The sequence below is a fragment of the Salvelinus fontinalis genome, chromosome 21 (genome assembly GCF_029448725.1).
Source record: "Salvelinus fontinalis isolate EN_2023a chromosome 21, ASM2944872v1, whole genome shotgun sequence".
Lineage (NCBI taxonomy): Eukaryota > Metazoa > Chordata > Actinopteri > Salmoniformes > Salmonidae > Salvelinus > Salvelinus fontinalis.
The window spans coordinates 49,394,176-49,417,929 of record NC_074685.1 but is presented as its reverse complement, the minus strand read 5'-3'; the positions used below and the strand labels follow the sequence as shown (position 1 = coordinate 49,417,929).

The following is a 23,754-nucleotide window of genomic DNA, read 5'->3' as shown; positions in this document are numbered from 1 at the left end:
GGACACTAAATATATTAAACCATTAATAACTCAAAAAGTACAACTCCAATCTGGATTAGGTTTTTTTTGCACGAAAAGGCACACATATGAGCATTTCTCATTAAAACCATTTTTCAATAAAACATTTTAATAGAAAACCGTGTTTTAAATTTTGGGAAGAAAGTGGGAATTGCCAGTCCAATAGATTCCTATGGATGCGAACTTTTTTTACTTTTTACTCTCTCACGAGAGAGTGTATGAGCCAAAATTTGGGACCTCTAGCCCCTCAGGAAGTATTTTTAATCATTATTTGAATATTTCAGAAATTGGTCGAAAAAGTGACAAGTGCCCACTCCGTGCACCTGGTTTTATTTTTGGGTTACCAGATGCATATGTTTTAAATTATTCGAAGTACAAACTTCTCATAAAGTTGATACACAAAGACAAGGGTGAATTTCAAATAAATGTTATTTATTTAACAGTGAATCATGGATTTATTTGTCCCTATATTAGTATCCGAGCCTGGCTGGCGTTACGAGGCAAATTATGGTAACGATAGTAACGTGCCTGCGTTTCCAGAGAGTGACACATATGGTCAGCCACAGTTCCACGGTCTGTAAGCGACCCATGATTAAAGTTTAATGTAGCAATGCTTCGTCGAATTGTACCAAATGTCACTTTCCTTCCAATGCCAAACTCTGCAAATATCTGACCCACATAATCACAGAGATTACCGTATGGTTTACCGCAGGATGTGAAAAAGAAGAGTGTTGTATCTGGGATCATTCCACTCAGATGAGGCCTGATCTGATGAAATCATTGAAGCCAAGTGTATTCCTCCTCGGAACAATTCTGCACTCCCCGAAGCTGTAGTTAGTTTTGTGGCTTGCAATGCACATCTGATAAACCCCACTTTCCGGGGTTATTTCAGTGAAATCACTCTCACTGAACATGGTGACTGGGGATCGTCGAGTGCCATTAAAAATTGCCAACCGGTTGGACATGAGAGCCGCAAACCTACGTCTGTCAGAGGAGGTGGCTCGGCTCCCAGCATACTGAGAACAGAAGGAATAGATTTATTACTTAGCTCCACAAATCGTTTAAACTCCGCAAGTCTGCGAAATTGTGCCATGTGCGTTGCCTGGCTCTGCCTAGAATCCCTGTCTATCTTTGCCAAGCAGAGTAACAATTTTCGAATTACACTGACTTTAGCTTGCAGACTATTCGGCCGGAACTGAATAAGATAATTCAGGAAACTTCGAACATCTGATCGTATATATTTTTAACGTGGATGGTGCCAAACCACGGCCTTCACATGTCCGAAACCACTCATACACACGCATGTAGTTGTCCAGAAAACACAGTCCTTCATTGGATTTTCCCTCTGACATAATGCGGAGGAATTCCCGTACTCGGGACAGACTGGTGCGACTATTGTCAATTATTTTAACTGAAGGGTTAATACCCTTAATATAGGTATCATATTCATTCAAAATGGCATTACTTCAACCTTCAATTCTGGACGACACACCGCCGCCTTCATCACTATCGCTCTCGGTGGAAGGCGACACGATGCAGCATTGCTCCCTCGGTTCCGAGCATAGTTCACCACCGATATGACTGGTTGACTGCACCGCCGTCTACTCACTCTCGCCCCTCGGCTGCTGCTCTGCAGACAACTCACTTCCAACGCTGTTGTTAGGCTCCATACACTTCCCTGAGTAGGGCTGCTGTATCTCAGTCAAAATCCAGATACATTGCACAGCATGATTCCATTCTAAAGTTTTGGGCTTAAGTCCATGGACAGTCTTTAAATGTTTGTCTATCCGCGTGATATGCGTCTTGGTACAAAGTCCACAGTCATGTCGTTTTCGTTTGCTGTTAATAGCTTGCTTCTCTCTCCTGCCTTCCTGCGTGTATGTTTGTTTGCTTCCACCAAATTAACCTTCCCCTAAACAAGGTCCTAATTATCACCAGGTTTGGATACAGGCGTGGCATGGGCGGGGCTATGTCATAGTTCATTGGACTGGGGGGAAATTGAAAGATAAAGCTCACCTCGTTGCCTCTATACTCACATAAGTGTGGTTGGCCCAGTGTGTAGAGCACTAGACGTGCCATCGGAGTTCGAGACCCCTGTGGGGTGCTCGGATTTTTCCCCCCCCAGGCCTGTTAACCAGCCATGCCCAAGGCCCATAGCTCTGCCCTGCTACTTTCATATTCTTTTTAGGGCTATCGACATGACTTGTTATGCCTGAAAAGAGTCACTGAATGGGATACAGTTAGTACTTTAATGCCCTTTGGAGCAAAAAAGGCCTCTCATACAGAGGCACATATGTTGACATGACAGGGACCAAAATCCACTCAAAACAGAGGTTTGCCCTGCTACTTTCATATTCCTTTTAGGGCTTTAGACATTACTTGTTATGCCTGAAAAGAGGCACTATGACTGGGTTTTAATTCATAGTGCACTGCCCTTGGAGGCCACAGGCTCAGATGACACAGGCTCAGATGGCACTTCCACAAATGCCAAACAACCTATCCCTAACAAGGTCGTAATTTCCCAAATGCCAGATGTCAAATGCCAAAAGGCCCATAGATATGCACTGGTACTTGCATAGGCTTTCAGGGCTATACACATTAAATACACTGCTCAAAAAAAAAACACAATGTAACTCAGAGTCAATCACACTTCTGTGAAATCAAACTGTCCACTTAGGAAGCAACACTGATTGACAATAAATTTCACATGCTGTTGTGCAAATGGAATAGACAAAAGGTGGAAATTATAGGCAATTAGGAAGACACCCCCAATAAAGGAGTGGTTCTGCAGGTGGTGACCACAGACCACTTCTCAGTTCCTATGCTTCCTGGCTGATGTTTTGGTCACTTTTGAATGCTGGCGGTGCTTTCACTCTAGTGGTAGCATGAGACGGAGTCTACAACCCACACAAGTGGCTCAGGTAGTGCAGCTCATCCAGGATGGCACATCAATGCGAGCTGTGGCAAGAAGGTTTGCTGTGTCTGTCAGCGTAGTGTCCAGAGCATGGAGGCGCTACCAGGAGACAGGCCAGTACATCAGGAGACGTGGAGGAGGCCGTAGGAGGGCAACAACCCAGCAGCAGGACCGCTACCTCCGCCTTTGTGCAAGGAGGAGCACTGCCAGAGCCCTGCAAAATGACCTCCAGCAGGCCACAAATGTTTTTTGTAAAATGGCGGGAAACGGGGGAACCCATGAAGAGTGCTTCGCCCTACTTTCACTTTGGATGTTTCTTCTTTTTTCTTTTCTTTTCTTCTGCCGCCAGCTGTTTACATAGCTTTGTGTATTTTATTTCCTTGACAACGGGAGACATGTGTTGCACTGTTCCCGGAGGTACTGCAATACCGGGTCGATGCGTGGAGCAGACGGAGCAAGCCCCATTTCCGACTCCCTGTTCGAAAAATCCATTTAATATGTAGTCCCCCGATGGGGGACGTATCAGATATTAAATTGATAAGAACAGATGATTCAAAGTTTTTATTCTTCCTTTCATACATTCAAACGGTGAACAATTCACACATTTATAACATACCCATACAAACCATTTTCATAACAAACAAGCCACTGGTTTTCAAAACGTTGTACACACCACATACACCATAATCTATTTCACAGTTGAAAAATCAGCACCTCAAAAACATTTTTCCAACCGACTGACAGTTTATGGTACATGGAAACATAATTTTTTATGGCTCATAAAAACAGGGTATTGGTATTCAACATGCGCATGACCGTCATTCTTTTGCAGGGGACTGCAGCGAACAAAAACCACAATACATCAATAAACATAAAACATCAAATTCCCACAACAGCCTACCAAACCTAACTTCTAGGACTCACCTATCTGACCCGCCCTAGCCCCCCTTTCCACCGCTCTAGGGCAGCATGGTGGCCCCACTTCCTCTCCTCCCTCCTTATCCTCCCTCTCAAATCCCCCTCCACTCTCCTCACTATTCCCTCCACCCCACAGTTTGCCCCCGACTTAACCAAACCTTGCCTGGCATCCTACAGCCCTTAAAAAGGCTGATGATCAGCCACAACAATAAACGGTCCCTACTTACCCGTCCTGCTCTCCCTATTCCTCTCTCCACCCTAGCCCATGTTAAAACAAAATCCCCCTTAACTCTACCTAGTAAACACTGTGCCCTGGCCCACATTACTCCAGTGAAGGCACAGTACCAGTACATGTGACGTGTCGTCTCCTCCCCAACGCAAGTTGGTCTCGGACACTGAGGGGATCGAGCCAAGCTATGCCGGTACATGATGGATCTTACCGGCAAGTACTTGTGGAGGCTTAACCAGTTTAGATCCTTGAGGCGATTTGTCCAAGCCCCGCACCTGTATGTTCTCCCAGACCACAGCAGGGGTCCCCACCACAGGGGCCGCACAAACGCTCCGTCTAACCTCCTCGTACAGGTGTCCGTGATCCAAACCTACTCAGGCGACTTCAACCTCGGGATGCGCGCGCAGCCACTTCGCCGCATGGCTGAAGTGCCACGGCAGCTGTTCAGCCCGAGGACCCGTGTTGGACCACACCATTACGCTCATCGCCTGATACGAGAAAAACACCCGCAGGAAGTAACCGGAGGGATGAATCACCGGATTAGCGAGCTCATTCAACAAAAACAAAACAAAAAAGTGTGGAACTCCCCTCCCACCCTCCCCGATGGTTGAGAGCATGCGAGCCCTGGCGACATACTCATACCTGAAACACAAGCCTTACTACCCCCCTCCTCATGCTCGCTGGCAATGGATAGATGTATGCCAAGTACAGAAGGGATGGCAGTACATCCACCTTCAGGACCAGGACCTTGCCCAAGAAAGACAAGGATCTGGCCTTCCACATTGCCAGCTTCCTCTGAACCACAGCAACCCTCATGTTCCAGTTCAGTGTCGCGCAGCCGAAGGTCTCAAAGTGGACCCCAAGAATCCTCAGGGCCCCATTACAGAGAGATAGCCCTCCGGGCACGTCCGTCCTGCCCCGCCATCTGCCAAAATACTTAACCTCGCCAAGTCATCTGTTAAGGACCGCTCCCGACGCGCGGGGAAAGTCTCCAACTATGGCCAGAGACCTTAGCAGGCACGAGTCCTTGCACAAAAGCAAGGTGGTGTCATCGGCGTACTGTGTCACCTTAACACGCAAACCGTCGCTCCCAGGGACCAGCAAACCCTCCACCCCTACGTCAGCCCTAATGGCAGCCACCAGGGGCTCCATATAGAGCACGAAAAGTAGTGCCGAGAGCGGGCATCCCTGCCTGATCCCTGAGGAGAGGTCAAACACGTCACCCAGATGGCTGTTTATGCTCACCCGGCACCCCGCTCCCACATACACAATCTTGATCCACTTTGTAAAGCGATCACTAAACCCTAACCTACTTAACACTCTGAAAAGAAAAACCCTGCTGACGCGATCAAAAGCCTTGGCCTGATCAAGCGCTGCTACCATCAGAGGTAGACTTCTATCCTCAACCCATGCGATGGAGTCCCTGATCAGTTGGCGGTTCCACCTAATGGAACGGCCTTCCACCCCACACGTTTGATCCTCATGGACAACGTAGGGAAAGGCTGTGCGCAAACGGTCTGCCATGACCTTAGCTAGTATCTTATAATCTACGCACAGCATGGTCAACGACCGCCAGTTGCTAAGGTCGGCGGCGTCTCCTTTCTTGTAGAGGAGGGACAGCACGCCTATGGCCATTGACCTGGCCGGGACTCCAGTCTCGAGAACGGCCGTCAGGACTTCGAGGACCACCGGTCCAAGCATACCCCAAAATTTGAGGTAAAACTCAGCGGGCGGCCCATCCATCCCAGGCACCTTTCCTTTCCCCATCCTCTTGAGGGCGCTCTCCACCTCCTAGTGTTATCGGGGCTTCCATCGCCTTACTAATGTCCTCTGGCACACGCCAGGACAAGTGTTCTAAGAACACGGTACCCTGCTCTTCTTCTACTACCCTCTCCTGGAAAACCCCCCGGAAAAAGGTCAATTGCCACCCTGACCATCTGCTCCGGCTCCCTAACTACCCTACCCTGTCCATCTCTCACCCCATAAAAAAAATGTCTTGCCTCATTCTGCTCTATAAACTCAGTGTGCACGCTGCAGGAAAGCACGGGCCTTCCACTCGTTTACCTCCCTGAGCTGAGCCTTGAGGCTGGTAGCGCGCTCAACGTCCATCGAAGTACCGAGGTTACCAGCCTCGTACTCGAGATCGAGTAAACGTTGGAGCTGCTCCACCTCCCTTCTCTCCCCTTCCTCTTACAAATACCAATAATAAATACCCTAATTCTTACCTTAACTACCTCCCACCATTCCAAAACCCCTCCGCACATTGGCCGGAGACCTTCAAGCCCCCGAAAAAAAACAGAGAAAGCATTGACAAAAGCCCGCTCCTCCAGGATATCCCGGTCGAGCTTCCAGTACCCCCTACCGAAAAGGCAGACAGGCGCCTTGACCCGAAGGAGAACCCCGTCGTGATCCGAGAAAAACACAGGCAGCAGACGCCCAGACAAAAGCCCCAAGGATTTGGGTAGAAATACATAGTCCAGCCTCCGCTCGACCCCCCCGGGAGTTACGCCAGCGCCGGAGTAGTGTTAAGGCCTCCATCCACCAGACCATGGCTTGCCATAAGTCCGGTGATGGTCCCCACGCTACTATCCCCCACCCCTCCTAAATCTACGTTAAAATCACCTCCCACTATCAAAACTCTGTTTGTGGCACACAGAGGTGCCAGACTCTCCACCATCTCCCTTCTCTTTGGCCCCGTCTGTGGCCCGTATACCCCTATAATCCTAAGTCTAAAATCCCCTAACGCTATGTCCACCCCCAAAACCCTCCCCTGCATCGCAACGTACGTACCTTCCACTCTCACCTCCCATGTCCCAAACAAAATCCCAACCCCTGATGAGTGGTCACCCCCCACACTCCACACCGACTTCCCTTTTACCCACTCTTTTTTAAACTTCTCTACACCCCCCCCATCCCTTAAATGTACCTCCTGCAAGAAACAAAAGGTAAAACATATGTTTGATAAACAACTAAAAACAGCAGTTCTCTTTACAGTGTTCCTTAGACCCCTAACATTCATAGTCATTATTTGAATGTTTGCCATGGTTGCACACTTAAAAAGAAGTCAACAAGGTTCAAGTACTCACTCCGTCCGGTGGGTAAAGGTCCTCATCGAACTTGGACGCTGGACCAGCAGCCTCCGAGGCCCCCCCCAACCTTCCCACCCCCCATACTGCCCTCCTGAGAAGCCCAAGACACTGGGAAGGGGTTGGGAATGGGGGGTCCCGGCGTCCCAGAACTAGCCTGAGACACCCCATCCCCATCTGGCAAAAACAGCCCCGGGGACGACAGGTTCTTGTCCATCTGTAAGAGCGGGAGAGATGGACCCTGCGAGGACAGGGGAGACATCTCGGCAGTACTGACCAGTTCCCCAGCCCCTCGTATATCCACGGACAAGGGCTCTTGACCCGCTACCTCTGGGGCCTCCCCATCCACTGCATCCCCCTTCTGAGAAACCTAAGATGCAGGGAAGGGGTTGGGGTTGTGGATGGGGGGTCCCGGCATCCCAGAAAAAGCCTGAGACTCTCCATCAGGCATACACAGCGCAGGGGTCACCAGGTCTATGTCCATCGGGATGAGTGGGAGAGATGAGACCTTCGTTAACAGGGGGGCCACCTCTTTGGCTCTGTCCCCAAATGCTCTCACGCCCCCACCCATCCCCTCCCAGCCCACTCTGGCCCTCTCCCGTCTCGAGGGAAAGCCTCTTCTTCTTGCTACGGTCCTCACCCGAGTCCAAAAACAACCCTGACTCCTGCAGGGCCTGATGGGCTGTGGAGGCATGCCTCTTTGTTCTTGGAGTGGCAGGCAAGGGCGAGATGGACCCCCATTCCGCCGTCCTCGTTTGTGAGACCTGGAGCTCCTCCCTCATCTCCCCCACGAGGGCCCCGAAGGCCTCTTCATCTATGTAGACTTCGTCGAGGGATGAGCCCAGCTCTACCCACCTCTCCTGTTGACATCTGGGTCTCTGGGACCACCAACTCCACCGAGGCCCTCTCCTCCAAAACGACCTTACCCCCGACGTTTGGATCTGGCAAGGACCGGGATGCTTCTCCGGTTCCCCACTCACCATCTTCCGGCCTGTGACCTAGGTCCCCTTCTCCTGGCCTTCTCTTCTCCTCCACACCCTTTCCTCCTGCCATCCTTCCCCCAGCAGCCGCTGCCGCATACGTTTGTTGCCTCGCCGGGCACTCGCGAAACAGATGCTGCTTACTGCCACACCCATGACATTCTTTTGGTGCCGTATAATGTTTGGCCTCACGTTCCTCCGACATGCAAACCCTGCATTTTACCAGCCCACATGAGGCTGTTCCATGCCCGTACTCCCTGCATTTCCTGCAGAAAGGTGGCTGACGTGCATAGAACAGCATGCCTCTATCCGCCCCTAAAGTAAACACTGCAAGGGGATGCAAAAAGCCCTCAAAACCACCCGGATCTTCCCTTAGGAGCAACTGGAACTGGCGGCGGCCATTCCAGAAGCCCAGCGAGCCCTTTACGTACCTGGCTAACGATGTTACATCGCAGTAGCAACCCAAAAAAGCCGCCACCGCCATATCCGTCACGTGTGGATTATACATATGTATATTTATTGTTCTGAAATTCCTTCTTGCCAGGCACACGATGTTGAAAGAGGACAAAGGTCTTTCCCCCTTTGCCTCCTTTACCTTCTCCATTATCCCATCACTCTTACTTTCCGTGTAGAAAGTTACATCGTATGCCTCCTCCATTGAGTTCCCCTGCAGGCACATCACATCTGGGACCTTCAGAGATAGCGCCCCCATCAACACGGTCCTCGCAAAGGTGTCCCTAGGCATCCTTACTTCTCCTTCCTACTTCCATGCAAAACGTATGGTGTTCTTTAGTCCGGCCCTCGGAACAGACCCTGTGTTCCCACTACCCGCCATATCTGTATGGCTGTAGTTTAAATTTGTTTTAAGAAATGTTTTGAAAAATTCCAAAAAACTCTCAACGACCTTCTGACTCAGCGAGCTCTGGGGCACCTCGGTACCAAGCTTGATCTGAGCCAAAAGGCCGAGAAGCGATAACCCACAAATGGACCCCTGCACCCGCCGGGCACCCGGGGGTCTCGGCAGATCTTAGCGGTTTGGCAAAAGTTGGCTCCACCCCACCCAACGTTTCCCTGGCGACAGGCGGGTTTTTGTTTTGTTTTAAGTCGCCAGCTCTTTACGCCTAGTGCGACGACTATTTGTTCAAAGCCCGGCAAATACACCAGTCGTCGTCGGGCTTGAACTAAATTGCCAGAGCAACTACTTTGAGTGGAAAAATACACCGGTCGGTCCGATTGAAGTAAAAAGCCTGAGCAAAAAGTCTCGGCAGCGTCATCTCTGTCAATTTCTCTTGAAACAAGATATACCGGGCTCTGCCAGAAGCAAAACCCTTCCAAAAATATGTTGAACTCGTGAGTGTTCTTCTCCACGGAAGTCTTTAGTAAAAGGCGAAAGGCTTGTGCGTAATGAAGAGAAACCAGAGTCGTATGGAAGTCAGAGGTCGGGGCCCGAGACACACTCTGTGCACTCTAGGCCGGGATCTCGCGGGTGGTCACCGAACCCACTCTGCCAACTTTGAGGGCTGTGGGTAAAAAGTCAGACAGACACTCACTATCCTGTCCAACGTTTTTTTTTTAAGTAAAATGGCGGGAAACGGGGGAACCCATGAGTGCTTCGCCCTACTTTCACTTTCGATGTTTATTCTATTTTCTTTCCTTCTGCTGCTGCTAGCTGTTTACATAGCTTTGTGTATTTTTTTCCTTGACAATGGGAGAAATGTGTTGCACCGTTCCTGGAGGTACTGCAATACCGGGTCGATGCGTGGAGCAGACGGAGCAAGCCTCATTTCCGGCTCCCTGTTCGAAAAATACATTTAATATGTAGTCCCCCGATGGGGGGGGGGGGACGTATCAGATATTAAACTGATAAGAGCAGATTTTTTTTTTATTATAAAGGTTTTTAATTATTTTCAATGCCATTCCAAATAAACAACTTACAATATCAACAAACTCAAAACTAGGCATTTTTCAATTCAAAACAAATGAAAAACCCAAAACCAAAAACTCAGGGGAGCATCTTCCCTCCCCTTCATCTCTACAAAATACCTTTCTACTACCCTACCTTTCCCTGTCTCCCTGTCCCTAATCTATTCCCTTAACTCATATTCTTTACCCCAGCCCTAAACCTCCCTTCCACCTGTCCGTGCCTGGAGCCGTGCCTTGCCGTGCAGTCATGAGTGAACAGGGGGTACAGGAGGGGACTGAGCATGCACCCGAGAGGTGCCCCCATGTGAGGATCAGCGTGGCGGATGTGTAGTTACCTACCCTTACCACCTGGGGGCGGCCCATCAGGAGGTCCAGGATCCAGTTGCAAAGGGAGGTGTTTAGTCCCAGGGTCCTTAGCTTAGTGATGAGCTTTGAGGGCACTAAGGTGTTAAACACTGAGATGTAGTCAATGAATAGCATTCTCACATAGGTGCTTCTTTTGTCCATGTGTGAAAGGGCAGTGTGGAGTGCAATAGAGATTGCATCATCTGTGGATCTGTTGGGGTGGTATGAAAATTGAGTGGGTCTAGGGTTTCTGGGATAATGGGATAATGGTGTTGATGTGAGCCATGGCCAGCCTTTCAAAGCACTTCATGTCTACAGATGTGAGTGCTACGGGTCGGTAGTCATTTAGGCAGGTTACCTTAGTGTTCTTGGGCACAGGAACTATGGTGGTCTGCTTGAAACATGTTGGTATTACAGACTCCGACAGGGAGAGGTTGAAAATGTCAGTGAAGACGATTGCCAGTTGGTCAGAGCATGCTCAGAGTACACGGCCTGGTAATCTATCTGGCCCTGCGGCCTTATGAATGTTGACCTGTTTAAAGGTCTTACATCGGCTGCAGAGAGCATGATCACACAGTCATCCGGAACAGCGGATGCTCTCATGCATGTTTCAGTGTTACTTGCCTTGAAGCGAGCATAGAAGTTATTTAGCATGCCTGGTAGGCTCGTGTCACTGGGCAGCTCTCGGCTGTGCTTCCCTTTGTAGTCTGTAATAGTTTGCAAGCCCTGTCACATCCAACGAGCGAAGGAGCCGGTGTAGTACGATTCGATCTTAGTCCTGTATTGACACTTTGCCTGTTTGATGGTTCGTCAGAGGGCATAGCGGGATTTCTTAAAAGCTTCCGTGTTAGAGTCCCGCTCCTTGAAAGCTCTACCCTTTAGCTCTGTGCTGATGTTCGCCTGTAATCCCTGGCTTCTGGTTGGGGTATATACGTATAGTCACTGTAGGGACGACGTCATTGATCCACATATTGAGGAAGCCAGTGATTGATGTGGGGTACTTCTCAATGCCATCGGAAGAATCCCAGGAACATATTCCAGTCTGTGCAAGCAAAACAGTTCTGTAGTTTAGCATCTGCTTCATCTGACCACTTTTTTTTATAGACAGAGTCACTGATGCTTCCTGCTTGAATTCTTTCTTGTAAGCAGAAATCAGGAGGATAGAATTATGGTCAGATTTGCCAAATGGAGGGCGAGGGAGAGCTTTGTATGCATCTCTGTGTGTAGAGTTAATTTCCCCCCCCCCCCCCTGGTTGCACATTTAACATGCTGGTTGAAATGAGGTCAAACTGATTTAAGTTTCCCTCCATTAATGTCCCGGCCACTAGGAGCGCCGCCTCTGGATGAGCGTTTTCCTTTTGCTTATGGCGGTATACAGCTCATTGAGTGCGGTCTTAGTGCCAGCATCGGTCTGTGGTGGTGTGTAGACAGCTATGAAAAATATAGATGAAAACTTTCTAGGTAGATAGTGTGGTCTGCAGCTTATCATGAGATGCTCAGGCGAGCAAAACCTTGAGTCTTCCTTGGACATCGTGCACCAGCTGCTGTTCTATCCTGCCGATAGTGTATAACCCGCCAGCTGTATGTTACTAATGACGTCGTTCAGCCACGACTGTGAAGCATAAGATATTACAGTTTTTAAGGTCCCGTTGGTAGGATATATGTGCTTTTAGTCCGTCCCATTTATTTTCGAGCTATTGTACGTTGGCTAACAGTACGGATGGCAAAGGCAGATAAGCCACTCGTCGCCTGATCCTCACAAGGCACCCCGATCTCCTTCTGCGAAATGTACATATTTTTTTCCTACGAATGACAAGGATGAGGGCCTGTTCAGGTGTCTGGAGTAAATCCGTCTCGTCTGACTCATTACAGAAAAATTCTTTGTCCAATTCAAGGTGGGTAATCGCTGTTCTGATGTCCAGAAGCTCTTTTCGGTCATAAGAGACGGTAGCAGCAACATTATGTACAGAATAAGTTTCAAACAATGTGAAAAAACTAACAAAATAGCATGGTTGGTTAAGAGCCAATGAAACGTCAGCCATCCTTCTCTGGCGCCAGTACAACTTTATAAGTCCATGTTACGGGGAACAAAGGGAATCTGTTTTTCCTGAAGGGTTTGGTCACAGATCTGCCAGTTCAGATCAAATCCCACGTTTTGTTGCCTGACTCAGGACTCAAACCAGTGACCTTTCAGTTACTGGACTAATTCTCCACCTTCTAACACTTTTTTATTTTTTTATTTCACCTTTATTTAACCAGGTAGGCTGGTTGACAACAAGTTCTCATTTATAACTGCCACCTGGCTTGGGCGTCCTAGGCAAAGTTCCCTTTACACTATCCCATGTGCGTGTCTCATGACCTGGTAATGAGGTAGTCCTGCCTGTAAGTTTAAAATCAGTGTCACCCTTAGCTCAAGAGGGCATTACATCTTGGTCTAATGGTCAAGACAATGGTTATTCCCATGGGAGGCCCGGGTACAGATCCTGCCCATGAAATACGCACACCTCTCCCAAAGCACAATTCCACTACCACCAATGTAGTGTTTTTTTTGCAAACAGCAATGGTGTAATGTCCCTTTTGTCTCAAACCCGGGTCTCCCTGCCCGTAGGCAAACAAATATATTTTAGTGAATTCAGGAGTTCGCCCCAAACAGGTTTTGAACCTGGGTCCATCAACTGTCAAGGCAACACCTTAAGTGCTACGCCAAGATGTCCAAACCTTTCGTTGAGGTCGCTCGGTGTTGGATTAAGGTTGCTACATTACCTCCTTCCTTGGGGAGAGCATGCCCCCACACTTCTTTATAGCAAGTCTCTCACGTTTACACACATCTTTGATGGCTTTACAGGCACTATCCCACTTCTGATACCAATGTAACAAATTTGGGGGTAGCTCCAACTGGGACTCAAACCCCAGTCCAGTGACAAGCAAGCCAACACCTTATCCATTACCCCAAGAGATCAGAAGGTGGTAAGTGTTGGGTTAAGCTTGCTACAATATATACTTATATAGGGCAATGTGTGATCTGGGTGAGGCAGCATTGCCACTAGTGCTCCCAACACAGCTAAACACCTTAACCTTACCTAACCTAAAGTCAAATACATTTAGACAAACCACCATGTGAGCAGCAAGTTTAGGGTTAATGGAGTGAAGTGGGTGATGGGTAGGACCATCAGTATGAACTATATGTCTATGAATGTATTACAAACGGGATGGATGCTCTTCATCAACACCATCTTTTCTGTGAAACTAGATATCAGCAATCAATCAACAAGACCAATGAAATGGAGCCAATGAAGACATTAGATCTGCTAAAGGTAATATAATATATTCTGAAACTCATTTCTTACTGGTAGATTTTATACATGATCTGTCAATCCTGAGAGCGACGCTCTCCCTCCTCCCCTTCCCCCCATCTCTCTTTGCATGTGCTGGGGCGAAGTTTCCCCTACATACAGATCTAGGATCAGCTTCCCCCCCCCCCCCCCCCAAACCTAACAAGGACCATTAGCGGGGGGAATTCAAACCTGATCCAAAGCCAGAGTCTATTTGGGGAACTTGTCCGGGTGGGTATAATTTTAGGAACGTTTCAAAAACTTCGTAAATATCAAGGTTGCCAACAAACAACGCATACAGTCGTATAACAGTAGAATGACATACCGGGTAGGGAGTGAGCTATGTAATTACGTTTTTCACTCACCACGTTTATTCGGAAAAATGTCTCTCTTCGTTCTGGTAGCCTCCACCATTTCTCGTTGGATTATTATTTCCGGTGTTCCTGCATTTGCCGGTGAACTCTGTTGCCTCAATTAGGGAATCACTGTGGTTGAAATGTAACTAATGACCGCTAGCCCCAGTATTTTTTTAGCTAGGTGGCTTGTACACAATTGTTACCGATGATACTGTATATACCTACTCTTACTACAGAAACATGCATTTTGCCAAGTTCTCTCTGTGTTAATCCTGTTTCCCAAATATAGCAGGTAACTTGTCTGTCGACGTTTTTGAGTTCATCTTGCCTAGTTAAATAAAGATTAAATAAATTAGAACATTTAAAATATATACTTTGACCTATTTCAGGTAACCCCAAGATGCTTGATTCACTACACCTGCTTTTGAATAACTTTCTATATGGGAACAGCAGAGATGTCTGACCTGGCTGAGAGGCTCTGGATTGACGCTCCATCCATCCCCAGATGTTTGATCCTGCCCATAGCTCACAATGATTGGCTGTTAACAGTAAAGAATGAATTCAACACTGCTTTGGTCATTTTGGCCTTGAATTGTCTATGAGTAAATAATATAAGTACTGTTATGTGGTTGAATTTGAATGTGACTTACAGGCCTTTTGTGGATCTGAGGGGTCTGCACTGAAGTAGACTGTCAAGACAGAATTCAATGAGGATAGATAGGGATTTCTGCGTTTGCTTTAATTCTGATAATAGCTGAGGGTGTTAGACCTTTCCAGGTCAATGACCAGCACAGAAAATAATCATTTTCCTGATGGTAGCACGCTGCTCTAACTTCTTCTGGTGAGAGGCCTAGCCTTTTAACAACTGAGGCAATGTCATCAAAAGTTGGGGCCCTCTTTCTTTTTGGCATTCTGATTAGTATGGAGATGACACATAGGACAAGTTTTCCAGACAGTTACAGGCTAACTATATGGAATGTTATATGGAGAAATGTCCCCTAGTGCTTCAAATAGTTTTCCAAGCTAGATTGGGGTCCATAGAGAATTAAATTGAGACCTGCTACATTCTACATCAGTTACTTCTTTTTAAATGGAAATAATCAGTATACAGAATTTGACATTGAATGTAAAGAACATGGATTGAAAGTGAATTACAATAGTATTTTTTTTAACCATATCCCCCCCTGTAATCAATGATCATGACTTGCCCAATCATGTCTAAGCAATGATTACTTCCAGTGAGGATGGAATTGCGCTATGACGCATAACCACAGTGGGCTGCAGGCATAATCCACATTAGCAGTAGCTAGGAGGCCACCGACCATTATTATCATTATTATTTATTTTTTAACAGCGGTCACTTACTGTTGTGCTACAATAGTAAAATACACAAGTTGAAATTTAGAGATTTGGTTGTGCATCAGCAGTTGGTTAGCAAATAAAAGTTTGTCACATACACATATGTTATCGTACGGGCAGCAAAATGTTGGTTTCTAGCTCCAACAATGCAGTAATACCTAACAATACAAAACACACAATCCTAAAAATGTATATAGTAAATATCAGAGCAAATATTGCCAGTCACCGAGTCACAATTAGCCATGGCAGCTACAAAAATGTAGATTGGTAAGTTAGTCTAGCCAGTTATCTAAACTTCTTGTAATAATGGCCCGATACCGACTGGGCACGCAGGGGCATGTGCCCAAGAGCCCTGACCTCCAGGAGGCCCCCAATGATTGTGTTAGTCACTCTCACTCAGACATGGTTAACATTGCATAAATCTTGGCAAAATGTGTAGAATTGCAGCAAATTCACTGTAATACTGCACCTTTTCTCTGCTCCATGGCAAAATGAGTCTAATTGCATGAAATGTATTCAAAATTGCTAAACCTTTCCCTGCACAATGGCAAAATGGCCACAATTGAAATGTAAATAATTCAACAATTTCAATTTCTCTCCACCATCAAGAGGGGGGAGGGCACTACAACGTTTTGCCAGCGAGGTGGGCAGCCCCCAAACCAAATATTGGTTAGGGCCCCCAAAAGCCATGTTAAAATCCAAAGGAACAACATAACATGGACAGAGGGGGACCTGGGACTTCATCCACAAATCATCTCACAGTAATTGTTGATCTAGGATGTGTTTATAATCTTATTCTTGTTGTAAACTGCAAAACTGATCCGAGAGGAACACTCCTACTCTGAGACTCCTACTCTGGGGGAACACTCCTACTCTGAGACAGTTGATACGTAAGGCCCCAGGTTAGATGGAATGTTAACACTGGGGTTGAGTGGGGTCATAAGGGTATCAAACTTCATGCTAATGCATTTATCTGGAGTAGGAGTTATTGCTGATGTGGACGAGGCAGAGGCTCAAGTGTTTCCACTGTACAAGATATCTATGGAATGGTTACAGACAATATACAGGTGAGGTCAAAAGTATATTATATGCAAATAACAGGATTGGGTTGTGTAGCTGACAGTAGTGGCTCACTCAATCTTTACATATATCCCTCCTTTTGTCCTCCTAAGGAGTAATCACTGATTAGAAATGACTAGACGGGTTAATGCCATGTAGTGGAGCCCTTGGTTTCACCTGCCCATTCCTGTCTAAGCAATGATTACTTCAAGGAGGGAGGAAGGAGTTGCTCAGTAATTTGTATCAAACATCTCAGTTCTCCCAAAGTGCCCCCTTTCAATTCTCTGCATGAACAGGAAATATGGTGGAAACTTCTTTTGGGCCATGCATACGCCAATCTAATGCTTTTACATTTATGGCGAATAGTGAATCATATTATGTACGCCCTTCAGGAGAAGTGAGTGTTTGATGTCATTACACTAAATTGAAATATTGATCAAAATAAGTGATTTCTTACAGACATCCTGTCACGTTCCTGACCTGTTTTCCTTGTTTTTGTATGTGTTTAGTTGGTCAGGGCGTGAGTTGGGGTGGGCATTCTATGTTATGCGTTTCTATGTTTAGGTTCATTGTCCATTGGCCTGATATGGTTCTCAATCAGGGACAGGTTTTACGTTTCCTCTGATTGAGAACCATATTAAGGTAGGCTGTTTTCACTGTTTGTTTGTGGGTGATTGTTCCTGTGTCTGTCGCACCACACGGGACTGTTTCGTTTTCGTTCGTTTGGTTAGTCTGTTCCTGTTCATGTGTTCTTCGTGTTATATTGTAAGTTCTCATGTTCAGGTCTGTCTACGTTGTTTTGTAATCTATTCAAGTGTTCTTCGTGTTTTCGTCTTGTTTAAATAAATTCATTATGTCTGCATACAACGCTGCATTTTGGTCCGATCCCTAGTCCTTCTCCTCGACCGAGGAGGAGGAAGATTATTTAAGCTGTTACACATCCCACCAAATTATGTTAAATATATTTCAAAAGGACAAATTAAGAAAGACTACAAATGAAATGCATCACCCACATATGAAACATATTCAATGTCTACATGAACAAATATAGCAATGTGCAGAATAAATTATCAATTTCAATTGTCATTTCCCCTCATCCCAAATCACATGTCATGTCTACATCAAGTAGCACCTTTCCATCTAACTGCACCGTAGGTCAGCCCACATGGGACAAGTGAGAGGGATATTTTTTTTCACACGCTAGATCAAACAATGAAAGTTCAGCAGGATGTCATCCAGAATGTGGAAATTTAAGGCCCTTTGCAAGGGGTCAAAGGTCACAATAGGGCAGAATGGAAAGTATCACCAATAACCAGAGACTGGATGTATTATTAGTGTATTTGTATACTGTTCTGCATATACACAGAAAGAACCTGGTGAATTTTTCACCCGTTAGTTGGAATTTCTCTACCCCACACTGTCAGATCGCCAAGTTGTAGTTCATGAATGTCTTTGACAGGAAAGTTGTGGTTAGCTAATGGCCAACTTTCACCAAAATTTAGAAATGTGTTGTTCTTGTGTACATGTAAGACTTAAAGCATAATAAATGCAAAAAGTAACTAAATGTTTTCTGGTAGGGTCCACTACATCATAGGCCCTGTCCGGGGGAATCATAGGACATGGCCACAGTGTCTCCCTACCCCTCGTATCTCAGCCTCCAGTATTTATGCTGCAAAAGTTCGTGTCAGAGGGCAAGGGTCAATCTCTTATATCTGGAGTATTTCTCCTGTCTCATGCACCCTGTAATTCTCTCTCTCTCTCTCTCTCCCTCTCCCTCCCCTCCCAGAGGACCTGAGCCCTGGAACCATGCCTCAGGACTTCCTGGCCTGATGACAACAACCTCTCCCTCAATGTGAGCAAGACAAAGCGGCTGATCATGGACTTTAGGAAAAGGAGGGCCGAACAGGCCCCCATTAACATCGACAGGGCTGAAGTGGAGCGAGTCGAGGGTTCCAAGTTCCTTGGTGTCCACATCACCAACAAACTATCATGGTCGAAACACACCAACACAGTTGTGAAGAGGGCACGACAAAACCTTTCCCCCTCAGGAGACTGACAATATTTAGCATGGATCCCCAGATCCTCAAAAAGTTCTACAGCTGCACCATCGAGAGCATCCTGAGAGGTTGTATAACCGCCTGGTACGGCAACTGCTGGGCATCTGGCCATAAGGCGCTATAGAGGGTAGTGTGTACGGCCCAGTACATTACTGGGGCAAAGCTTCCTGACATCAAGGACCTATATACTAAGCGTTGTCACAGGAAGGGCCAAAAAATAGTCAGAGCCCCCACCCCCCCAGTGTTTTTACACTGCTGCTACTCACTGTTAATTATAAACGCTAAGTCACTTTACAAATGACCTCAACTAACCTGTACCCCTGCACATTGACTCGGTACCGGTACCCCATGTATATAGCCTCGTTATTGTTATGTAATTGTCTTGTGTTACTTATGGATTTAATAAAAAAAATGGACTTTAGTTTATTAAAACTTTTCTTAACTCTATTTCTTGACCTGCATTGTTGGTTAAGGGCTTGTAAGTAAGACCTTCACGGTAAGGTCCACAGCTGTTGTATTCGGGGCATGTGAGAATTTTTTTTTGATTTGATTTGCTTGGTTTTTGCTCTGGCATGCACTGTCAACTGTGGGACCTTATATAGACAGGTGTGTGCCTTTCCAAATCATGTCAAATCAATTGAATTTACCATAGCTGTACTCCAATGAAGTTGTAGAAACAGCTCTAGGATGATCAATGGAAACAGGATGCACCTGAGCTCAATTTGAGACTCATTGCAAAGGGGAAGAATCATTATGTAAATAAGGTACACTGCTCAAAAAAATAAAGCGAATACTTAAACAACACAATGTAACTCCAAGTCAATAACATTTCTGTGAAATCAAACTGTCCACTTAGGAAGCAACACTGATTGACAAGAAATTTCACATGCTGTTGTGCAAATGGAATAGACAAAAGGTGGAAATTATAGGCAATTAGCAAGACACCCCCAATAAAGGAGTGGTTCTGCAGGTGGTGACCACAGACCACTTCTCAGTTCCTATGCTTCCTGGCTGAAGTTTTGGTCACTTTTGAATGCTGGCGGTGCTTTCACCCTAGTGGTAGCATGAGACGGAGTCTACAACCCACACAAGTGACTCAGGTAGTGCAGCTCATCCAGGATGGCACATCCATGCGAGCTGTGGCAAGAAGGTTTGCTGTGTCTGTCAGCGTAGTGTCCAGAGCATGGAGGCGCTACCAGGAGACAGGCCAGTACATCAGGAGACGTGGAGGAGGCCGTAGGAGGGCAACAACCCAGCAGCAGGACCGCTACCTCCGCCTTTGTGCAAGGAGGAGCACTGCCAGAGCCCTGCAAAATGACCTCCAGCAGGCCACAAATGTCCGCAAGTCTCACAAAATCATTTTAGACCCAAGCCACCCCCTGTACCCAGACTTTGAACTACTCACCTCTGGGCACAGGTATAGGGCACCCCTCAGCAAGAAAAACAACTAGACAATAATTTGTGCCAGGTGTGATATCCCTCCTAAATAGCTCGGGCTGATGTTCCTATCGAATCAGTAAGGCCAGCAGGCTAGTCATTTTTTTATTAATGTTTCATTGGTATGTTAACTGTTATGAAAGTTGTATTGTAAATTTTGTTTTGTATTTAAACGCCACTTTAAACGTGTACAAGACACTGCAACAACATTTCCCCATGGGGACAATAAAGTCATTAAGTAAATAGTCTCTGCCTTAATCTTTGAATGAAATTTTCCACAACTGTGGTTCAGAGGTTAAGAGTTTTATTCCTGAGTTGAGGCTAACGAGCGACTGTTGTAAAGTTATCTGGCTTGCTACAACTTGTAGCTAATGTTAATGACGTAACAGATGGTGCCAGTAGGCTACAGCAGCAAGCTAGAGCACAACACATCAATGCCGCTGATGTCTGTCAACCCGTTAATCTGAGAAGTGTGTGGCCACTGTTTGGTTCCTCATGTTTCAGCTGCTCCCGATCAGCACAGGGGTGTTGTACACAATCCTGGGGCTGGTACTGTTTGGTGCATCTGCCCAGAATCAAGTGGAGGGGTTAGTTCCTGTATCCCTCTCCCTTATGCGTATGGCTACAGTGTACTTACTTATGGTTAAGAGTTTCCTTTTTGGGGTCAGCGTACCCATGTTAGCCCTGCCCTGGCTGTTTCTGCTTATCATAACATTTTTGGTCCCACACACTGTCTTACTCTGCAATGTCATCATCACAGGGCAGGATCTGTATCCTTACTCCAAATAACTGATGCACTGTGCGGTCGCCAGTTTCCTCCAACACATTGGTGCGGCTGGCTTCTGTGTGAAGAAGCAGTGTGGCTTGGCAGGGTTGTGTTTCGGAGGACGCATGGCTCTCGACCTTTGCCTTTTCCAAGTCCGTAGGGGAGTTGCAGCGATGGGAAAAGACTAACTACCAATTGGATATCACGAAAAATGAATAAAAGTATCAAACAATTTTTTAAATAATTGGTCGTTGTGCACAGTAAAGAGAAGCCATTAATTACTACCTAGACTAAGTATAGCAAATCAATGATTATTATTTCTTTACTAATGCGTGTTTTCAAGTTACACTGTGTATATACAAATAGCTATTTTGCATAAACAACTGGATCAAGTGGTAAAAGTCATGTAACAGGTCATGATGGAACACATTATTCGATATCAGTAATTCAAGAGAAAAAGTTCAAAGGCACACAAATGAAAACATGAACCCTGCCATATCACTACAATAGTTTAGGGGTTTCTCTATTAAAAGAAACACCAAAAGGACTGCTAAACATCACCCTTATATTATCCACTTCATTTCATACAGTTAATGTTCAGCAGAACCTCAAGTTGAAGTAAATATTTTGTATTGGACCTCCAACCATCAGCATAGAAAGTAGTAGGTGCCAGGTGCATCTGGGTCATTGTGTCAAGAACTGCAACGCTACTGGGTTTTTAACGCTCAACAGTTTCCCGTGTGTATCAAAAATGGTCCACCACCCAAAGGACATCCAGATAACTTGACTACTGTGGGAAGCATTAGAGACAACATCTCTGTGGAACGCTTTCAACACCTTGTAGAGTCCATACCTGACGAATTGAGGCTGTTCTTAATATTGGGGAGGTGTTCCTAATGTTTTGTATACTACACACCAGAGGTAGTGATTATCAGAACACACATTAATGACAGTTAATAGACGTATTCATGTTGTACTGAAAGTGGACATACAACCAACACATATTGCATTACCTATATGCTGTGGTAGTGTCCATTTAAACGTAACTAGTTGGCACTAAGCCTTAAAGTCAGAGAGCGTGAGAAGAAAAACACCAGGACACTTTTACAGTTGATCACCACTTAATCTAAGACCTATTCTTTAATGAACCGATGAAGAACAAGGCTCAATTACTAAATAGTTACTGCAATTTAAATGTACGAATTTAACAATACATGGTGCAATATGAATGTGCTACAAGTATGTATATTTTACTCTAATCTTACTCTTCTCTGTATTTACACAACCTTTCTAGGGCATCTGAATAGGCAGCCATGTTGACTTTTGTAAATACAGTCGTGGCCAAAAGTTTTGTGAATGACACAAATATTCATTTTCACAAAGTCTGCTGCCTCAGTTTGTATGATGGCAATTTGCATATACTCCAGAATGTTATGAAGAGTGATCAGATGAAATAAAGTCCCTCTTTGCCATGCAAATGAACTGAATCCACAAAAGGACCAGCTGACATCATGTCAGTGATTCTCTCATTAACACAGGTGTGAGTGTTGACGAGGACAAGGCTGGAGATCACTCTGTCATGCTGATTGAGTTCGAATAACAGACTGGAAGCTTCATAAGGAGGGTGGTGCTTGGAATCATTGTTCTTCCTCTGTCAGCCATGGTTACCTGCAAGGAAACACGTGCTGTCATAAATTGCTTTGCACAAAAAGGGCTTCACAGGCAAGGATATTGCTGCCAGTAAGATTGCACCTAAATCAACCATTTATCGGATCATCAAGAACTTCAAGGAGAGCAGTTCAATTGTTGTGGAGAAGGCTTCAGGGCGCCCAAGAAAGTCCAGCAAGCAGCAGGACCGTCTCCTAAAGTTGATTCAGCTGCGGGATCGGGGCACCACCAATCTAGAGCTTGCTCAGGAATGGCAGCAGGCAGGTGTGAGTGCATCTGCACGCACAGTGAGGAGAAGACTTTTGGAGGATGGCCTGTTGTCAAGATGGGCAGCAAAGAAGCCACTTCTCTCCAGGAAAAACATCAGGGACAGACTGATATTCTGCAAAAGGTACAGGGATTGGACTGCTGAGGAGGCGGGTAAAGTCATTTTCTCTGATGAATCCTCTTCCAGATTGTTTGGGGCATCCGGAAAAAAGCTTGTCCGGAGAAGACAAGGTGAGCGCTACCATCAGTCCTGTGTCATGCCAACAGTAAAGCATCCTGAGACTATTCATGTGGGGTTGCTTCTCAGCCAAGCTAGTGGGCTCACTCACAATTTTGCCTTAGAACACAGCCATGAATAAAGAATGGTACCAACACATCCTCCGAGAGCAACTTCTCTCAACCACCCAGGAACAGTTTGGTGACGAACAATGCCTTTTCCAGCATGATGGAGCACCTTGCCATGAGGCAAAAGTGATGACTGAGTGGCTCGGGGAACAAAACATCAATATTTTGGGTCCATGGCCAGGAAACTCCCCAGACCTTAATCCCATTGAGAACTTGTGGTCAATCCTCAAGATGCAGGTGGACAAACAAAACCCCACAATTTCTGACAAACTCCAAGCATTGATTATGCAAGAATGGGCTGCCATCAGTCAGGATGTGGCCCAGAAGTTAATTGACAGCATGCCAGGGCGGATTGCAGAGGTCTTGAAAAAGAAGGGTCAACACTGAAAATATTGACTCTGCATCAACTTCATGTAATTGTCAAAAAAAGCCTTTGACACTTATGAAATGCTTGTTAAATGCTTGAATTATACTTCAGTATTCCATAGTAACATCTGACAAAAATATCTAAAGACACTGAAGCAGCAAACTTTGTGGAAATTAATAATTGTGTCATTCTCAAAACTTTTGGCCACGACTGTACATTTATAGACTTCCAATATAGAATGCTTTCAATGCCTTACATTTGAAATTAGTTAATATACAAGATAAAACATCTTCTGGGGATATTCACAGCATGATACATGTCCTGACGA

General features: G+C 45.9%; 2 non-coding genes and 1 pseudogene across 2 annotated transcripts; all 3 read right to left on the bottom strand.

The window, feature by feature from the left end:
- Positions 1–3,327: 3,327 nt before the first annotated feature.
- LOC129819218 (U2 spliceosomal RNA) lies at positions 3,328–3,494 on the bottom strand (annotated as a pseudogene).
- Positions 3,495–9,452: 5,958 nt separating this feature from the next.
- Positions 9,453–9,569, bottom strand: LOC129819237 (U5 spliceosomal RNA). The gene has a single exon (XR_008754069.1). It is a non-coding gene; the product is annotated as a U5 spliceosomal RNA (small nuclear RNA).
- A 290-nt stretch (positions 9,570–9,859) lies between these two features.
- LOC129819221 (U2 spliceosomal RNA) lies at positions 9,860–10,042 on the bottom strand. Its single transcript, XR_008754057.1, has one exon. It is a non-coding gene; the product is annotated as a U2 spliceosomal RNA (small nuclear RNA).
- Between the last annotated feature and the right edge of the window lie 13,712 nt (positions 10,043–23,754).